Consider the following 22,007-nt stretch of genomic DNA (forward strand, 5'->3'; position numbering starts at 1 on the left):
CATAATTAAATTACTCAAGTTTATGTATTCATAATGACAAGCAAATAGTGTTAAATGAAAGAAAAACTCAAAAATGTTTTCTAAATATATATATAGTGCTGTTCTACGTCAAAGTTGCTCAATATGAGCACCAAGTATGGGAAATGATATACCTTTAAATAGGCTTAAATCTCGGAAATATTTATATTGATATTCCAAGAATTTAGTTTCTATAATTAAAACTAGAGAAATGGCTCACAGGAGATTTAAAGCTTTAGACCTAAACGATGATTATTTGCTTATCTTCGTCTACAACTTAAACATAAATTGCGTTCTAATAGATTTGCCTATATTTCTAAAATGGAGAACAACTTAAAGCATACTGCGAAACAAATTTGGAAATGTGCTAATACGAATAAATGGTATTCGAATCAAAACTCTAGGTTTATGGTTATTATGTATCTAATCTCAAATTGTTAGAACTCCTGGACTGAAATTTTTTAGTCATTTTATCAAAGCGTTCTTCTTTACACAACATTGACTTGCAGACTGTGGCTGAAAATACATATTTTTACCTAGTAATCACTGTCAATTAAGAAATAGAGTTATTATATGTCTTAATGTTAAGTATTCTTATCGCCCTGATAATATACCCGTATTTACGAGTATATTGAAGGAAATATATTATATTAATGCTCCGGTACTTAATTTCTGTTCAATTGAAGTTTGTTTATCTCTATTTATCCAGATCATTGGGACTGTTGCTGTTGTCCCCGTTCTCAAAATAGATGTTAAGAATCTAGTTGATTGTGACTAATTTCTCTGTTGAATATTATACCTAAAGTGTTTGATAAATTGGTTCTTTTATGGAAAGTGTTCTCCTCATTGTTGAGAATAGTGAGCAGGTTGATGTTATATATTTTGATTTATCTAAGGCTTTTGACAAACTACCTTTTTGCATGATCTTTGTACTTTATTTATTATGTGGTTAGTACTTATCATGCAGAAAATTTGTTGTTAGATATAAGGGTTGTGTCTCTGGTATCTATAAAATCTATGCCGGTGATCCTCAGAGCTTCAAGTTAATTTCGCTTTTAGTTTTTACGTTTATCAATGACATAAGCAGTAATATCAATTGTAAATGTCAAATGTATGCGAATGATTTAAAATTTTTAAAAAATTGCTCAGGATTAGGTGATTGCTCTGTAATTCAAAATAATATTAAAAAGGTTTTATATTGTTCGGAAATCAATGCGTTACCGTTAAATTGTAACAAAACATTTAGTATGATCTTTACGAACAAGTCTAATCCCGTTTATTTTACTTATCTTGTTGATAAAAACATCGGTTAAAGTTGTAAATTTTATTAGAGACATGATTGTTGACTTTAATAACAATTTACTTTTTGATAAGCATATATATAGGCCTAATATTGTTTCTAACGCTCGTAGAAATGGAATTGGTGTTTTGAAATGGATGTCAAGAGATTTTAATTGTAAGAAAGATTGCCTAATTTTTCATTATGTAGGGAGTCATTCAGAGCAAGGGCGCCCATGTTGTGGTTTCCAAGGGGGGTAAGTATAAGTGACGTTTCAAATATAGTTTCAAATTTTGCTGTAACTAATGTAAAAATTCTACTGGGTTTTCAATATTCCCAAGTATAATTTCCTCTTAGGGGGGCAAGCGCCCCCCTTGCCCACCTGATGGGCGCTCTTGATTCAGAGTATTGCTCTAGTACCTACTCGTATCTAGTAGCTAGTAGTACGTGAAGATGAAGAAGTTACCTGAAGACTGTGGAACACGGAAGCTTCTCAGTTGAAGTAATGACCTGCCAATAAGGGCGGAGTACCTGTAATAATGATGATATCTGAAATAGAAGTACAAATTATGTGTTAAATAGTCTTGAAATGATTCAAAAATTTATTTTTGTCATGGATAAGTTAGAAATTTAAGCATTTCGGGGAAACCTGTAGCAAATGTAAGATTGTTAATGAACATTTTGAAATTGTAGCAGAGAGGAACTATTATGAATTTCAAATTATTGCATTCTATTTTACATGATAAACTGAATTTGTTATCTATTATAACTTTATATTTTCCGAAGCATTACACAAGAAATTTGAGAAGTTTCCAAGTGTTGCCTGTTTCAAATATGTTTGTATATATAGATGTTTATAAACTGCGAAGGATTGGATAGCGTTGTTATGTTTGTTGAGGATTTTGATTCAGTTCAGAAGTAACTCTATCTATATTTTACGACAGATGACAGAGGGTATTTTTTATTATCTGGATGTGTAATTTATGTTGTATGATTCATGTTATTTTATATACATTTCTGTGTCTTTGTGATATGTTTGTTTTTAATTTGATGTAATTTTATGTACTTGAAATTATAATTAAACATATTGTCTATTATTTCCTGATTCAGTAAATAAAATATTACTATTAATTTATTAATCGTTGATTATAGTCATCAAGTTAATTGAAGATTTGCAGATCTGAAGTTTAACCTCGTGGGCTATACTTCAGCTTTCCATAGCCTAGGCCGAGTAATTTTATTCTAAAGATATTGTCTAACCGAGACTACTTATGTAGATTTAATTTGCATATTAAATACTAATAGGTTTAATATGGAAACTCGAATTACAATTTTGATAATTTTGTGTTTTAGAATAGGAACCGGAGTCAAATTTATCTCTTCGGTTAGTTACCCTTTATATACTTGGCACTTTATCAAGAACTTAAGATTTAAAAAAATAATGAATTACTGTACATAAATTTGACAAATCCGAACTTTGATTATATATATATATATATTGAAACCCATCCAAATTGCTGGAAAGTGTTGATCAAACGATGATCAAGCATTGACATTCATTTCTTCAAACGGAAATTTACAGTAAAGAAAAGCTAACTCTTCTTCACTGCTCTTTTCCTTATTCCTGCACGTTACTCATAGATAAACAACAATATATATATAGGGTTTACCGTCAAGTAAAAATAAATGTTCACTACAATAATATCTTAATGTTTTTCTTCTTTAAAGTATTATAAACTTATACCTTATTCAATTGAATAACTAATAACTTTCATTCATTTATTTATTAAGTCAAACAACGGGACTTTCGCAGATAGTGAGCTGACCAAGATACTTTATAATAAATCTATGTCATTTAATGTAGAAGTGAAACGATAATTCAATTTGTGTGTTGCTGTTGTGGATTCATATGAAGTAATTTTAAGCTGTTGAGTGGAATATTATGTTATATATCTCTCAGTAAAAAATCACAGCTACCCTTATGAGGATAGTGTGGCATACACTAAAGAGGACAGGGACCATCGTAAGTCTAACTTACAAGATTCATATTTAGTTACTCTTTCACGGTATACTTAATTTGTGTGCCTGTTCGCGGCGTCATTTTTTATGGTTAGCTTTACCGGGGTTTGAGCCCGACTGGAGTCGAACCTCGGTTTAGCTGAAAATGTTATAGATGTGGGGATTTGTTTGCTGGGCTGCTTAAATATAAATTTTTTTTATTCCACTTTTAAGACTTTCCTTTCTCCAAAGCCCTAAAATCCGTTCGGAAAGGGGTTAGTCTAAAAGTGAAGTAGGAAAAAAAGTCATATTTAAGCAGCCCAGCAAACAAATCCCCACATCTATAACATTTTCAGCTAAACCGAGGTTCGACTCCAGTCGGGCTCAAACCCCGGTAAAGCTAACCATAAAAACTCTACCAATGAATAGTCATGGAAGCTATGGATAATAATAATAATAATAATAATAATAATAATAATAATAATAATAATAATAATAATAATAATAATAATAATAATAATTCCATGATTAAACTGTATTACCTACATTTCATAAACGCTAGGTGGCAAAGAGGTTATATTTGACAACAACAGTTCATATATGAGAAAGGGCAATTACACAACAAAAGATATACTTGACTGAAAAGAATGTTTTCTTTTTGTCTTGCTCAAGTTTCTCTACGATGACGCTAACAATTTTGTTCATATACTAATAATAATAATAACACTAATAATAACCCTTCAATACGTCGTAATTTAGTTTTTTCAGAAAAACAAACAAGAAATAGTAATTCACGTATAGTGATAAGATTTATTCGCTCTTAGTTAAATACGATTCGAAAGATTCTGTTTAGTACTTTATAAAGCAAAGTTAGTACAGTAGTAACTCGAAAATCCAGACGGGTGTAATACACATTGTTAACATTTGTAATTAGAAGAAAGTCAATGCAGTAAATTTTAAGATTGGGCACCGACAAGATGACACAGAAGTTTCGTGACGATGTTAGAGACGAGGCTGAGCTCTTCCAATATGAACAGATACTTTTTTGAGACGAGGCAGCCTCAACTTATGTTTCGCACTCATTCCTAGGGAACGAATAATTTTCATTTGTCCATCATAAGTTGTTATTAATTTGCTGATTTCCAGAATTGAATTGGAGCCACTACACAATGGGCAGGTAAACATTATTAAAATAATTAACCTTTGAATCTTGTTGATAGCTATCATGAAACAAAGAATTGGTTTAGCATGCAGACTTGCACTTAACTAAAATAGAGACAAGGAAAAGAAAGAAAGAAAATGTTAGATACAACAACCATGTCTACTTTTCACCGAAACACGAACATTCTCTTCAAAGATGTCCTCTTCTGATAACAGTTAAGCTTACCCAATTACTGACATGTGAGGGGAAAAGATAGTTAGTGGTTGAAACAGCCTTTGTTTTGGTTGCTAGTAGACTCACTCACCCTACTCATTCACTGTACCAAGCCCCAGGGGAATCCAGAACGATGGAAGACGAATTTGCGCTGCGCCCGCCACTCAACTAGAGTAGAAGACTCAGAAACTTTTTTTCTGTATAAATAACAAGGAGGACGGAGACAGTTGGAGTTTGTCTCATGGGCTTCCTTCCCTTGAAGCTTATGTTGTCCTAGGGTCTAGGGTCTGAAGCCTGGGGTTTGGGTGGAAAAGCCTGTTGGTCGCAACAGCAGCGCCTTCTGAGAGTGTTTCCCAAAGATAAGCCTCGTTACTTTGATCCTTTGCTGTAGCTCTTGGAATCTCCTTTACAGACAGTGTTTCCAACAAGTGCTTTGTATTACTAAAGTTAATAATTTCTCATATAATTTCATTGATATACAGATGTCGTGTTTAACGTGAGTGTTCTTTCCAAAAACTACTTACTATTGTTAGATATAGTCATCAATTAGTAGAGCAAAAGTAGGTGAGCAGTAGTTTCCTTTATTTTTGAGAAGAGGATATGGAAAACTAAAAATAGAGAGGTTGAGTTAAGGTTAAATTGAGAATTGAAGGGTGTAGGTAATCTTTATTTTTATAAGAACGGAAAAATGGAAGATTTGGATTGATTTGAGAACATATCTTATATGACATTTTAACAAAAGAAACACTGACCAAAGCTTAAAACACACTGTATTTTAAATTATAATATGTTGTAACGGTTTCGGATATCTAACATATCCTTCTTCAGACTTATATGATATATGTCAAAATCAGGAATTTTCAGAACACTTCTTTTCTAGTTCTAGGAATATTGAGTTCGAAGACTCAGTGAGAAATCAAGAATGAGTCTTCTGAACTCACAGTTTGCTTTAAAAAGATTTACAGATGATATTTCCGGAAACAGCAGCTAAGTGATAAATATTAAAAAAAAAAAAAAAAAAAAATCATGTAGATTCATTCATTTGACGTAGCGTTGAAGAAATGGCATTTGAAGTTACTATGTTTTAAGAGCAGGTATCATCATGGAATGCTCCGAAAAGATACAGGAATATTTAAATGTATAATAAACGTATCCATATACAGTGGTTAAATGAAAAAAAAAGTAGCACAGTTGAAAAGTCCTCACACAAAATGGGAAAGTACTTTATTTGATCTTCCTGCAATATGTTTATGGCCGAAGAACATAGTATCCATTTATATTCCTCCGTTTCTTTCCACTTTTTCATTATATCGATTGTACGGAAGACGGTGATGGTGATCATAATGAGTGAAGTAGTGGAATAAAGAAAGTGGAAGGAAACAAGAGAACTCAAGAGAAAAAAGCACATACACGGTGTTTGCACACCACAAAGCTCACTTGGTGAGAGCTGGGATAGAACCAGGGTCCCTACACATCGGAGGTGAGCGCTCTACCGCTGAGCCACCGAGGCCGTTAAAGACGTTGAAGAATCTTTTTCAGTTTAACGTTACACGGTTATGTCATTGAGGCTCAAAGAGATGGGTGGTTAATGGAAGTGAGTGATTTTGAAATTAAACTTTAGGTGTTCTCTCACCGGGAATCGAGTCCGGGACCAGATGCCCCAAATGAACATGCGCTAGCCACTAAACCAACAGGAATGATCCCTAAAAGTCACGTGAATTATTATTATTATTATTAAAAATATAAACTTACACGGTAGAATATAACAGCCTTAGAAAAAATATACGTTACGTATGTTTTTATGCACAGTATGTACATTAACGTTTGCTTCTGAGTTTCCTCAAAGCTAAGCGGTTAGCGTACGTGTCTTTAGTATGGAAGACCCAGGTTTCGAATCCTGTTGGAAGCTCATGTGGTTCGGATCCCACGTTAAGCTGTAGGTTCACGTCTCATATGATTTCGCTGTTGAAAGGGACACTAAACTCAAAACCAAAGCAAATCGAACTTTTGCTTGTTTTTAACAAATAAAGAACATGTTTTTGGATGCTAGTACATTGCACAAGCTCATCACTAAAACACCTGATTCTTTGAAAAAATTAATCCTTCGAAAAATGCAAAGCCACAAATTTCACAGTTAAAATATGCACTCAATTCTAACATGCAATCAGTCCTCATGCAAGAAAGAGATTGCTTTCACTATTTCGGCGATTAAAATTTGATCACATTGTTTCCTCAGCTAGCCCTTGCTAGTCGATTGGCTAACGCGTGCGCGCCTTTCGCTCGCGAAGCACTGGGTTCAATTCCAGGTGGGAATACCTAGAACTTGAATATATTACAGTGGACCGGATTCCATCTTAAACTCTAGTTCTATGTATCATCTAACTTGATCAAAAACAAAAAAAAAACAAAAAAAAAAAACTAAACTACAACCAACTAACAATTATTATTGTGACAGTGCTTTGACTTTGAACGTATATCCCCTTTTTTCCTTAGCAACTTGTAGAACTGGAACATTAATTTGCTTGTGTTCTGATCAAAATTGCTTGGGATCTCCAGTTACTATATAGATTAACAATTGTAAGGATCTCCAGGCAAGTTCGTAGCTAGGGGAAGCTCAATCCATCCCTGTAACAACTTTAACCACCCTGAAATTTTCAGATGTTTGTTTCGATAAATGCATGTTCAAAACATAAGAAGTCAAAAATACAGAAGATGAACTCAAGATAGAAAGCCTAAAGATTATCTCGCTCGTCATCCTGGCTTAGTATTCTGAGTATGGGTCTATATCCAGGACTTTATATTTAGTAAGCTAAGTAAATTATTCATCCATTTTTCTCAGATGAAGAAAAAAAAAATAAAATGAAATTTTTGAGTTTTACGTCCCACGGTTATGCCGGTTAGGCTAAAGGAGACGGTGATGATGAGTAATGAATGAAATGGTGGAATGAAGAAAGTGGGAGGAAACCGGAGAACCCCGAGAAAACCCACGCACACGGTGTTTGTCCACCACAAAGTTAAGAAGAAAAAAAGAATACTACTAATGCTTAAATATTGTATGGGGATAGAAAGGGAGAAAGAGAACCTGAAAAATCTGGCAATAGGACATTGGTCACCTCAGTAAGGTCGTTTCGTCAGAGGCTCCAGTACTAAATCAGTATAGCAGTTTCGTTCATCGACTAGAGCTGACAACACAACACGTCCTGGCGAAAAAAGAGAGAAGGAGTGCCTTAAGGATTGTCTTTGGAAGCATTTGTATTAAATTATGACATGTGAGTACTATTTTGAAATTTGTATTGATTAAATATTTATTTAGTTTATGCATTTATCTGTAAGATAATTCACTTTGATTTTTTTTAATTCTATATTTTAAAGTTTCTGATAGAGAAGGGAAGAACGCTGAGGAGAACGTTTCAGCTAATACAACACCTAAATAATAATAATAATAATAATAATAATAATAATAATAATAATAATAATAATAATAATAATAATAATAATAATAATAATAATAATTATTATTATTATTATTATTATTATTATTATTATTATTATTATTATTATTATTATTATTATTATTATTATTATTATTATTATTATTATTTATGGAATACAATGTAATGTCTTGCATCCTACGAATATACAATGCAGGCTTAAGGAGAAAAACGATTAATGAAATTGAAATATGAAAGAGTTGGTGGAATAGGATGAACAGTGCCGGATTTAGATTTGATGGGGTCCTAACCTATTGAAAGGGACCCTTTATACGTCAAGCTTTCTTTTTCAGCGACAAAATATCGCCATTTTTAAAGGTTTGAATGTTCTATTTGGTATGTGCTAATTTATAGATCTATTGGATATCTAAATGGAAAGAAGAGCCCGTTACAAGCAGGACTGGGAAACAGGGGCTCCATTATAAGCGGACTGGATAGCAGAGGCTCATTACAAGTGGAGTTGAGCAATAAAGCCAGATTACTTGCTTCATAAAAGCCTAGTATGAGTGCACAACAATACAAAGCGCCATTTTATTTGCTTTTTCTTGTTAACAACCAGTTTTTTCTTTAATTTTTTGGGGCCTCAAGCGAGTGGGCCCTAAGCTATAGCTTGTTTAGCTTATACGTCAATCCGGGACTGAAAATAAAGACGAAAGGAGGAATACTCCGAGATAATCCACGAACATGATTTTGTTCACCACAATTTCACATATCGAACTAAATTCCCTTTGGTCCAGAGATGAACACTGTTCCACTGAACCAGCGCATCTTATTATTAAAATAATTTTCACTTATTTTCGGAATATTTTGTTTGTCATCCTTCAGATTGGCTTTCGCCGTCAAGAACGCTGTTTGTAAAATAAATTTGAAAATAATTATAATAATCCTATACTTTTAAAGTCTATTCTTAGATATGAATACTTCTGGGAGATCACACTATTGCAAATAGGAATTCAAATTATAAATATTCCCTTCCTCATTTACAGACAGCACACTAGACTCATAGTGCTGGATAAAAGACGAAATTGTGATCTACCATTCGGAATCGAACCCAGGAAGAAACATCCAACGGGCAGTGTTAACAGTTAGACTTCTAGATATTTATTCTATAGCATAAATTAACATCCTTCTCATTCTCCCGGACTAGCACTGCCAAATATTAATCACGCACAAAAGCAAGTCCATTATTTTTCATTGTAACACTTTAACGATTTATCCCTCCCCATTATTCTCCTATAGTGCAAAGTCCTGCTTTCTTTTGACGTAATGTCTCGTCTTCCTCTATATCCCCCTCCCTCTTGTTACGTTTAACTGGCGGGATTCATCCAATCCTTCATCCCTCCAGATTTCCCCTTGTCTCTTTTACGTCAGCATTCTATGTGTTGCTGACCCCATTAACTGCTTCTAACAATTACCCCGTGATTTATCTCTAAGTCTCCATGGCGACCTGTTGTGAGGGAAACTCTAGCCTGCAGGATACCGGCAATTTAAACCTATTCCCCGCCGGGCCTTTGCACACAACGAGAATGCATTTTATTCTTCCATGTAGTGCGTTCAAAATCCCTTCTACTGCCCCATCAACCTCCTACGCTAAACAGCTACAACTATCACTTACCCCCATTTTAAACATTTACTCTCTCTCCTTCGCTTCGAACGTTTCTATGTCACCCTCATCCAACGTCAGATACCTTGTGTCACGTGATAACGCAAGATCTCAATAACACAGCCCTAACATTTTATTTCTGTTTCATTTATTGATGAATATATGACATTATTTTTTTTAAAACGAGATATGTAAATCTTAGTTTCTTTTTTCTTTCTTCCAATTTTGAATTTAATTATCGCTGTAGAAAGACGAATTTTATGTCTGTTATTTCAAATAAAAGAGTTATATATTGCGAATTTTATGATCTTCAAAAACGAAAGGCATCACAAGTATGTGCTATAACATAAAACTTGGTTATAAATTTAGGCGTTATAGAAATTACATTTTTTTTTTTTTTTATTTTCTGCATGTCGTTAGAGGCACATTAAATTTGGTTTCACACCTAACGTTTTCGTGAAAGATCGAAAGATGAAATATGAATACTAAAGCAATGAAAACGAAAAATCAATAAATAAGAAAATAAAATAAAATAAAACATAAATAAGTAAATATAAATATTTCAATGATGTAACCCAATCTGTGAATCTATATCAGTTTCCGTTAGCGTTTATTAAGCGCAAATAGATAACGGTTCCAAATAGTGCTTGGAATTTTCGGGTAAACGAGTGCTCGCTCATCCGCTCGGTACCCGATTATTCGGTTTTACCCGATCAAATGCGAGCTCAGGCCAGTACTGTTTGGCCATATGGCCCATCTGGATCGTTAAAATAGATAGACTCGTTAAGAACTATATATTTTATAACAGTTAAATCAGAGGTGTACCCAGGACGTTTCTCTTGGGGAGGACAAGGCTTTTTCATGGGGGCCGGACTTGCACATACTATAAACGGACCGAAAGTTCTGGTTCAGAATGTGAAAGCATTAATAACTCACTACGTATATAGATTGCATATACGTACTGTATGTTACACATTAATGTTATTATTATGTGTAATTGGGACATGGGTTGGGAATTTTGACACTGAGCTAAATTAGAATCACAAGTTGTATGAAATGTGATAATAAACTATCCAAAGGAAAAGATTTTTTTTTTTTTATTTAAAGGAAACTCATTTGTCGGACTTCATTTGTATGTGTAAATATAAAGCATGGGCCACCGTAGTGAATTTTCTCACTCTAATTTCTTAAACTAAATCATGCTATGCTGCAGTTATTATTGAAACATTTATTTAGGAAATACAAACCTAGGTTATGTTTTCAAGAAACTTTATTCGAAGAAAACTCAGATTCAAAAGTAAACTTCCGTTTGTGGGCTTTTTAAGGACAAATGACTATCATGTAGTCTATTAGATTTCTTTTTTTAATGAAATATTTGTTTATGAGATATCAACAACATCGCCTGAGTTGTATTTGAGGATACCGTAAATAATATTAATAATATTATATTCCCAAAATCAATAAACGATGAAAAGTTTAAAATTATTAAACACTCATATACTTCGTGATTTCTACTTCGTGATTTCTCCTTGTAAATATTCTATTTAAGATCAAGATTAACAATACGATACAACCACGAAAAACAACACGTCCTACGCAAACGGATTTTTCAGTGGCATCAAAACATAAAAACCTTCAAAGTGATAATATCAAGCTTATTCAAGGTGATGGTGTCAAAACATATAAGTTAAAATCTTCAAGGTGTCTATTTTAAATTGAAAAAACATATTTTCCAGAATAAACAGTGCCTTGCTAAAACTAAAACAGTTTTTAGTGATACTATAAAACCAGGCATTTTTAAAAATTATTATCATTCGACCTACACCTGCTAAGAGTGTGGTATGGTACATTCATTCTGCATCCAGAGGAACCACCCAGGACTGGCAGCGGTGATGGAAGGCCTGTGTTTGTGAGTATAAGCTTTGCGCTGATGAACTTTTGCATGACATAAATGTCGTGAAAGGAGGACTACGCGACATTATAAACACACGAGAGTATCAGGGATTTCTCCTTGATAGACCCCTACCATTGTACTACTTATATTTCACATCATGATTTTGTAAATATTGTTTGTATCTATATCGTTTGCATTTATGGTGACGGTTTTAATAAATACCACAAATATATGACACTTGTCATTTTATTAGAATTCTGACTACTTAACGTGACAATTGATTGTTGCTTAATTCAGTAACATAATTAGTATCATATTATTAGTAACATATTATGGCTCCCCGGCGGGGAATCGAACCCCGGTCTCCCGCGTGACAGGCGGGGTGAGCAACATTGTAGAGTTATTAGTGACACATGAACAAAATCGTCTGAGTCCATGTGTAGAAGAAAATTTTACTTCCAAGAATAAACTACATCTTATGATTCTTTCAGGGCAAATGCATTACGCCATATTAAAATTGTCCGTTTTTGAGAAAATTGTCCGGCAAAAAGTCACCCACCTAAAATAACTTTCCCTTGTTTTTTTTTTAAAGATAAATGAATTATGTCATATTATGAGGTTAATTATTATGTAAATATTTATTTACGAAATGTGAACAAAATCATCTGTGTCAAGAAAATAGACCACAAAATTCCTTGTCAAGAATAAACTACCCCTATGGATTATTTCTAGAAATACTACTAAAACATTAGTTTATAAATATCAACGAAATCGCCATAGTATTAGACAAAATAGCAAATTTTAATTTTCAATGTTAAATACAGGCATTATAAAAATTACATTTTTTATTTTCTGCGAATAGAAAACTACTCTTATTTCTAGGGATAGGAAGAAAATTCAAAAAACACCAATAGAGAATCAAATAAAAAGTTTCAAAATTTTAAACTTGGTCTCGATATACTGAACGGTGTGGCCTTTACGCTGATGAATGTCTTTACACGGAGACGAACGGACATACGTCCAAAAATTCGTGTCTCAACATGTAGAGGCCATGAAGTGTATGAATCAACAGAAATCTCGAATTTGTTTTTTTCACCATATTTTCTTTTCTCCTATCATCACTTGAAAGTGAAAACAGTAAAAATAGAGAAAAATCGAAAAAGAGAAGAGATTACTCTCAGACAGTTATGCAGTAGTATAGTAGATTAATAACATAGCTACTATATGCATCCAGCTAGGCAAACAGTAACAGTATCAATAGCCTAGGCGGGGCTGTCTCGGCTCAAGTCCTCCTCTTTTAGTATAGTGGTACCGAAATGGATTCTGTTTTCACGTAGTATGTTCTATCGACTTTTTTTATGTAGATTATTTGTCATGAGACACAACCATTACACATACAAATGTTAAAAAGAAAACTTACTTCCCTTAAGTTCTATTCTTTACTCAAGATTTCAGAAAATTAGTTACATACTGTATTCTTAACCTTTTACAACTCTTTTTCATTACCACAGACATTAATATTTACCATCTGCGGATGCAAATAGAGAGCATTAAAAAATAAAGTAGATGTTTACATTTATTATTATTATTATTATTATTATTATTATTTTCCTCCAGTTTAGCCGTATTTGTTAGCGTGCACGTCCTCGGTGTGCACGGTCACTGGTTCTATTTACGCTGGCAGCAGTAAAAGTTTCTAGTTTTGACCAAGTCTCATGAGGCAATTGGGTAGCTGCCTGAATTAAGAGATAGCAAATTCCGTTTCACGAAGTTAGAATTAATGGCGTTTGGGAACTGATTTGCTGGCCACTCATCATACAGTTGAAAGTGAGCCATCTAACTGGTCTTACATGGTTGTAGCATCAGAAAGTTTAATTTATTGCTTCCTAGCAAATTTCATCAGTATTTTAATACTGTGTAACTAAAGAAAGCCGAAAATAATTTGACTTCTTTCTTATGTGTCTCACCTGCAATTCGTCTCACCTCTATGTACTGAAATACTGTAAAATACTAGACTTCGTGTCACGGAAACCTATGAAGTACTCTGGCTGACTATATGATCCACATTTCAGCCGGTGACCCCACATGATGCTTCGCTTATATGTAGGGTATATGTGTGTAAGCGCATATTGTCGTTATGGCAATTTATCAGTGCTCTCCATGATATATTTCTCCCTAACACTGATTAGTATTGCACTAATTATTGCATTTGGGAAGTTTGTTGTTGATACTGTTTAGAATGTTTTTTTCCTTTCACGTCTATACTATTATATAAAAGTGACCCACTCATCAACATAAAGGCCATACTACTATATTAAAAACATAAAATTTGAACAGGAAACGCCTTGCCATGACAACAAGTGATAAAAAAGGATTTTTTAAAAATATGTATTCTAAAGGAGGTTAAAGAGGGTCAAGTCTCTTTTCCGAAAATGAAGTATTTTTTAGGAAGATAAAACTTGACATATGAGCTTCCCATTAAAAATAACTGAACTGACGTTCCAGTGTCTTTCGAAAATTTCGCTCTTAATAAGGAAAAGGGGGCAACTTCTAAATTACCGATTTCGATTCTATATTGTGAAACTGACAAATGGTAGAATTCACTCAAGTTAGAGGAGTGGGGTTCGGAATTTAAACTTTTAATTAAAAATAGGACAATACATGTTTCGATATTTCAGTTTCTAATGGGAAAAGGGAACATTTTTTTTTTTTTTTTTTAGTTATTTAAATTTCCAATTCTTTAGACAGAAAAACTTTATGTGAGTTTCGTTTAAGTTCGAGGTAGAAAGTTGGGTACATAGACTTCTAATTGCAATTAATCGGAAACATGTTTCAGTCTTTTCAAAACTTAGACTCCTACAGGGGACAATTTCCAATATTAAAATTTTTGATTCTTTATTCAGAAAATGCTTAATGTGGGTATTCGCTTAAGTTGGAGCTGTAAATTTGATATATAAATAAATAATCAAAAATGAATAAACATGTGTTACAGTGTTTTCGACAATTTTGCTTCTAAAAGGAAAGAGAGAGAAAACTTTTTACAATATTCAAATATCCGGTTTTATGTATATATATGTAAACTTTATCCTTCCCGTGTGAAGAATGGACACTTCTATTTATGTATAACATTCTTCTTTGCATTAGTACACATATTTAAATAAACATTTAATAGTCGAACTTTATTTGGAGGGACGAGAATGTCCTTTGGGGGACCGGAGCTCCATTTGCCCTCCGTATGTACGGTCCTCCACTAGATCCAATAGAACTCATTATGAACCCGCACATACAAAACACAGCAACTTGTGTTATAATAATAACTTGAAACTAATTTTTAAAAAAAAGAGATTAATGACAAAATATGTTCTTTTCATGCAAACTAGGATAAGAAACGAAATGCTCGAAGTGTGTGAGACATCGGAGTTTGAATCTAATCCGTTTGGGGATTCAACCCCTGGTCGTGCACAGGAAAGATGACTGCTGTATCAAATAGACTATGGAGAGTTAAGCTGACAATGAAGTTGCAGGAAGTCTTTGTTATAAAGACACAGTTACATTTATAAAGTAAAACAAGAATGAAGCATTTCATCCATTCGAAATAAAACATATTGTAGTAATGATTTACGAATATTTGTTGAGAGAGTAAATGTGATTTTCTGTGTTGAAGACGACAATCAATGAAAAATGCAATGCATAAGTGAAAAATCATAAAACGTTGCCTTACAATTCGATTAACCCTTTTAGGATTTTTGGTAACTTTTTTTTTTTTTACCATGGCTTAGTATCGTCTTTGACTGCTTATTGAGATTCTATAACAGGTATTTAAGCAGTTCTTTTTTTAATCAGTCAAGTCAAGGATAAACGAAAAAACACCCCAGATATGTTTCGGAACCGGATGGTCAAATTGGCGGCGCCAATTGGGGGCGGAGGGGTGTCGCTTTATTATTTTTTCTTAAGGTAAACTTTAAAAAAATTCACGCCTTTAGTTTTAATGATATCAGATTGGAACTTTGAATACGAATTTTATGTACCTTCGGGTATTTCCCAAATTTTTCTGAGATCCTTATGTGAAACCGGGGCCGGACACGAAGGGCGTAAGCATTCCGAGGGTGTGATTTTTTCAGAAAACATCCGTTTTATTCCGATTTTTCTGGTTCAGGTATATGATACGTACATATGAGTGACACCGTTGGAAAGGGATTCTTATACTAAAGAAAATAACGTTTGAACCATGACTCTAGGCTAAATAGAAATGACGCAGTAAATTTTTATTATATATATATATATATATATATATATATATATATATATATATATATATATATATATATATATATATATATAGAGAGAGAGAGAGAGAGAGAGAGAGAGAGAGAGAGAGAGACTAAATTCAGACTTTCAACAACTTATCCGCTCTTTGTTTTCAAGATACAAGATTGAAATTTTGCACACGTATTATGTACACTCATGCGCAAAAAAAATTGCACGTATACTGAAACCCACGATTTTTCGCAATTATTCCATTTTCCTTACGTTTATGGGTAAAATTCAGTTATCAGTAAGTGGAGATAATAGAAAGCAATTCATCTAAGAAGATATTTCCAAAATAAAGTAAAAAAAACAAAATTATGCTCGGTTTTGTGTATACTCTCAATAATGCTATCGAGGGAATTTTGCAGTAGCAGAGCAAGACTGCAGAGGGAATAACACGATTGGTAGTATCGTAGTATCCAGAAGTTGAATCAAGGAACTAGAAAGTGGAGTAAAATATTGCATTTATTGGTTTAAACGTAGGGTGTAAATTGTCTGCCAAATATAAATTAGCTTCTGTAACCAAGATGTTGTACAGAAATATAGAAACAAAGGGAAAAACTGTTTTCTTAAGTTTGGAAGTGACATGCTCTATAGCCATCAGCATTTATTTGTTAAAAAAAGACAGGCAACAAGAAGTAGTCTCTGTGGTCAAGTGAGAGTCGTGTTGTAGCAGCGGTGGCGAGCAGACCTGCGGAATGCGCTGTTGCTTGTTTATACGGCATACCTTCATACTGCAAGTTAGAATTCTTCTGATCGTCTAAATGATAGTGAAACGAGTTAATACTTTGCGTGTAAACTTTAGTAATGTGCCTACTCGCCCAATTACTTATAGAATACATGAATTCATATTTGACAATTTCAAGTTAAGCAATGATCAAGTTGTGAGTATGGAATTGGACAATTACCGACGTTGTGTGTTCGTTAAGTTAATATCCCAGCTTTTGTGTGAACAGATAATTCGAGATAATAGTACTGGATTACGATATACTGATGAAAATGGAGTGTATGAAGTTAGTGTGGAAGTTGCAGATAAGCCTGTTACTTTAGTTAATTTATCTTTAATGCCAAGTGAATTGGACGATGAAGAAATACTAAAAGTGTTGACACCATATGGTAGTGTCAAAAATATCAAGGACGAGTTTTATGATAGTAGTCATCGATACCGAGTGCGTACTGGGCGGAAACTGGTGTACATACAGTTAGATAAGGCAATTCCATCGTCTATTGAAATCCAAGGTCAACGATACTTAGTATCTTATTTTGGTCAGGAACGTACCTGTTTTGCTTGTAATAGCCCTCAACATCGATATGACCAATGTGATAGACGTAATGTAAACTCTAAACCTATAGTGCAATCTTCAACCGAAGTTAACCTAGTCCGGACACTTAATTCAGTTACGAGTGTACAACCTGTTGTTTCATTACCTTCGTCTTTTAGTGACAAGGATTTTCCCCCATTAACTAGTGACAGTGATAAAGTTGTGTCACCTTCTTGTGCGGAGATAGTGAATGCTGACACTGCTAATGTTACATAGGTAGCTTCGGCTACTTCTGAATGCAGATCTAATCCTGTACTTGAGCATACTTCGGATAATCAGCCACCTGTCGAGGTTTCTTTGCCTCCCGCAATAGGTTCTGTTTCATCTCCAGTTATAATTAGTGTATCCGACTCGATACCTCCAGCGGTTTCTATTGCTGACGCTGCTGACTGTGTTTCTGACGATATAAGTGATGTGGCAGATGTTCCTATTACTATTGACAGTGGTCCATCTGAGAGTGAGAAATCCATTTCATCTTATAATCATACCTTCGTTTTAGCCTCAGTTCCCTCGCAAAGTAGTTCTAAAGAGCGATCCTCTCAAGATAAGAAGAGACGGAAAACAGTGAAAGACGGTAAAGTTTCTTCATCTGCTAGAAAACCTGATAAACCAGCTAGTGATGCTTTGTACAGGATAACTAGTGCTAATGTTTCCAAACAATTGCAGCTTGTTGCAACAACTTCGGTAGAAGACAGTGCTTCTGGATATGTAGAATCTCCACTTTCTGGTGTCACTGTCACCTAGTGATTCTTGTGTGTGTGACATGATATGTTCCTAGTGTGTTTCCGAGTCAGTCCTCCCACTTCGTATCTACGTCATCTCATCATGTACTACCAAGTCTGTCTCCTTCCCTACCTTTTCATGGCAATTGTTCTTACCATTGCTAGTATTAATCTAAATGGAATATCTTTACCCACACAGTATCATGCTCTGTCTGATTTTTTGTTGAAATCTGAAATTGAGGTGGCTTTTCTGCAAGAGGTAGGTCCGGAAGTGGTGAATGTACATGATTCATATCACGTTTATAACAATTCAACGTATAATCGTCTTGGTACTGCGATTTTGGTTAAAGATGGGTTACCGTTTACGAATGTACAATGTCACCCCAGTGGTAGAATTATACGAGGTGATTTGTTTGGTATGACTATGATCAATGTGTATTCCCCATCTGGAAGTCATAATCGTGGTGCGTGCAACACATTTTTTGCGATTGATGTTGCGACATCGTTTAGTTGTGCCTCAGACAATGTCATTTTGGGGGGTGATATGAATTGCGTATTGAATAGAGCAGATATGGACCCAGGGTTTAATTATTGTGCTTCTCTTGATGAACTCATCTCTCATTATCCCTTGTATGATGCATGGCAACTAAGGAACAGTGATCTGTTGGGGTACACCCTGATTCGCCAGAATAGTGCCTCGAGAATCGATAGATTCTATTTGACGGAATCTCTTAAATCTCAGCTTTTTGATATATACCGTTATCCTGTTGGTTTTAGTGATCATCTGTCTTTAGTGATGAAAGTTAAGATTCCATGTGATAAAATTGTGCGTGGACGTGGTTACTATCATATGAATGAAACACTGTTAACAGATGAGGGATTTCTTACATTGTTTCAGAGTAAATGGGACTATTGGAGACAGCAAGCAAAACGGTATCCAAATATCCTCGTATGGTGGACTACCTATTTTAAACCTAACCTAATACGCTTCTGTAAATGGTACTCTGGTGAACGCTCTCGTGATCGCCTGATATTGTATTATTTTTATTACGGATGTTTATTAGAGGCTCAACGAGATGCTCTTTCCGACAGAACATTATTGCCCCTTGTTAAAAAAAATATAAAGCAAAACTCTTAGATTTTCATAGGATTCAAGTTCAAGGTGTAAAAATTAGGAGTAAGGCTCTTATGTTTGATGTTAGTGAACAGTGTTCTCTTACTCACGTTTTGCAAGAAAACCGGCGTGGCAAGCGCCGCCTGATCAAGACGGTTCTTACTCCGGATGGAGATCCCTGCAAGAATGTTTTTGCAATTCAAAAGGTATTTTATGATCATTATTTAAAACCTTTTGGTGAATCACGAGGACTGGATGTTGACAATTTTATTTTTGAAGTTATTCCTAACGTCATAACAGATGATGATAATATGTCTTTTAATCTCGTCGCAAGAACAAGAAAACTCTCCGTGGGTGGTTTCGGCAATGTCCGAACACTCGTATCCCATTACTAGTGACATTGTAAGTAAATGTGTATCCACCAACGTTGCCATAGTTTTGGGTCTCTGTTATACTCTGATTTATGACTTACACATGTGGGTTTAAGAGGTCACTTTCCTCTCTTTCTTTTTCCCCCTTGCCGTGGATTTGGGATTCCATTTTGCTCTTTTCTCCCCCTCGCAAACGAAAGGTACATGCTCTATTTTGTGTTAATGCTAGTTAAAAAAAAAAAAAAAAAAAAAAAGAAATAAAAGATTTTTAAGTACACGGCCACATCGCATATAATGCAAGAAAATTAATTAGGACGACCTATGCTTTGGTGTAGAATTTTATAAAAATAATCGATGTAATACGCGTATAATGTAATTATGTAATAAAGTAATTGAATATAATGTAATAAAATGCAAAATATAATTAAAATACATTATTCATAAATTTCTGATCTCATGTTGCCCAGTGGCGTAGGGAAGGGGGGCAGCCCCCCCCCAAAGAGGTCCGACAATGTACTTTGGTACTTTGATGTTTGTAATTTTTTATATATTTTATGTTTATATATTTTTGTTTGTAATTCCTCTATATGTACCTATAACAGCACTTGTCCCCCCCAAAGACACATCCTGGCTACGCTACTGATGTTTTAAGTTTTACGTCCCACGCATAAGCCGGTTAGGCTAAAGGAGACGGTGAAGATGAGAAATGCATGAAATGGTGGAATGAAGAAAGTGGGAGGAAACGGGAGAACCCCGAGAAAACCCACGAGCACGGCGTTTGTTCACCACAAAGTCCACACGGCGCGAGCTGGGATCGAACCAGGGATCCCGAGCACCGGAGGTGAACGCTCTACCAAATGATTTATGAAACACGAAAAGAAATTCGTTAGAGTAGTTTTTGAGAATATCACAAATTTTGATTTTCATCTTTCAGTAAACTACTCGTAGTTTTAGAGGTGTTAAGAAAATTGGAAAATGACGCTAGAGAATCTTGTAAAAAACCTTAAGTTTAAAATTATGTCTCGATACGCTGATCCGTAGATATGCCCTCTAGGCAACCGAACATATTTTCACTGGGACGAACAGAACTCCGTTTTGAGACATGTAGGGATCATCTAACGTACAAATCCGTTTAAATCTATTTTTTTTTTTCATGATTGCTATACTTTCTTATTTCCTATCGTCACTCGAAAGTAAAAAGAAAATTTTGTAAAGAAGACATCGAGACTATCTTCTCATCATCACGAGAAAACTGCTGAGCCGTTTGGAAAGAATTTTGGAACATTAGCACTTGGCTCAAACTGGGCTTTCCAGATCTCTTTCATTATAATGAGTTTCCTAAGAGGTATGTGTCCTCCACACTCAAAATGATGTTATTTGTCATCATCATGAGAAAAACGGATAGATTGTTTCAAATGGATTTTGCAATGTAGGTAACAGTTGACTGGAGTCGGATTTCTTTCATGTCACTTTCATTAAAGGCGTATCCTAGGGGGAAAGGGTTCAAATATAAAATATGTCAAAAGCTGTTAAACAGTTTAAAATCAATTTTTGAAAATAGCACTTGGGTGGCCTAACCTTTTATAATTTAATTTCCATTTAAATACCTGTTCTAAATGCGAAAAAAGGGTTCAAATATGATTAACATTTCAAATATTCTCCATAAATCTACTCTTCCCGTGAACGCCGGTTCTTCAGCCAGTTAATAAATAATTTTATGATTAGTGGTAATAAAAATAATAATTTAATGTTACAACGAAGGCAAGTTGTGTCATGTGTGGTGATCACATTGCTTTCTTTATTGTTGTTCTAGGCCAAGGTTCCCTCTTTCTTAATTCAATTATCTAAAGATGTAGATTAAAAACTGAAAATTCTGTTTGATCGGGAATCAATCCGAAACAAAGCATATTAAATTAACTATAATAGTAAAATAATAAATATTTCCTGGTGCTAAATTTCACACTACAATTGGAAAGTTTACAGAATTATGCAACGAGAAATCTTGACAGAATTGTCCACGATTTTCGTTTTCCTCTCAAACGAATTGTGAGATACTACCTTTTACTTATTATTTGTCAGCATCCTTTCCAAAATATTTCCCCATTTCTCATTATAATGTTAAAATTCATTCAAACTATACCTAGATCACTATTAAATACGTAAATACCTCTCAGCAATAATAATAATATAATAGATGAGAATAGTTGTTCCGCTAATAACTAACCATGGTCATCCTGTGTAACTCGATCTAAACCCCGTGGCCTATACATAACACTATCAAATACCGAAGAGAAAGAAGAAAATTTAATATTATGCCTATGTTCTTCCGGTGTCATGAGGAAAACTCAGTAAAAGAAAATTAATTTAGACGGCCTATGCTCTAGTGAAGAATTCTATAAAAATAATCGATGTAAAATATAGTGTAATTATGTAATAAAATAATTAAAAATAATGTAATTTAATAAAATGTAAAATATAATTGAAATACACTGTTTGTAAATTTTTGATATCT

This window comes from Thermobia domestica, chromosome 11 (genome assembly GCF_964235325.1).
Source record: "Thermobia domestica chromosome 11, izTheDome1.hap1.1, whole genome shotgun sequence".
Taxonomy (NCBI): Eukaryota; Metazoa; Arthropoda; class Insecta; order Zygentoma; family Lepismatidae; genus Thermobia; species Thermobia domestica.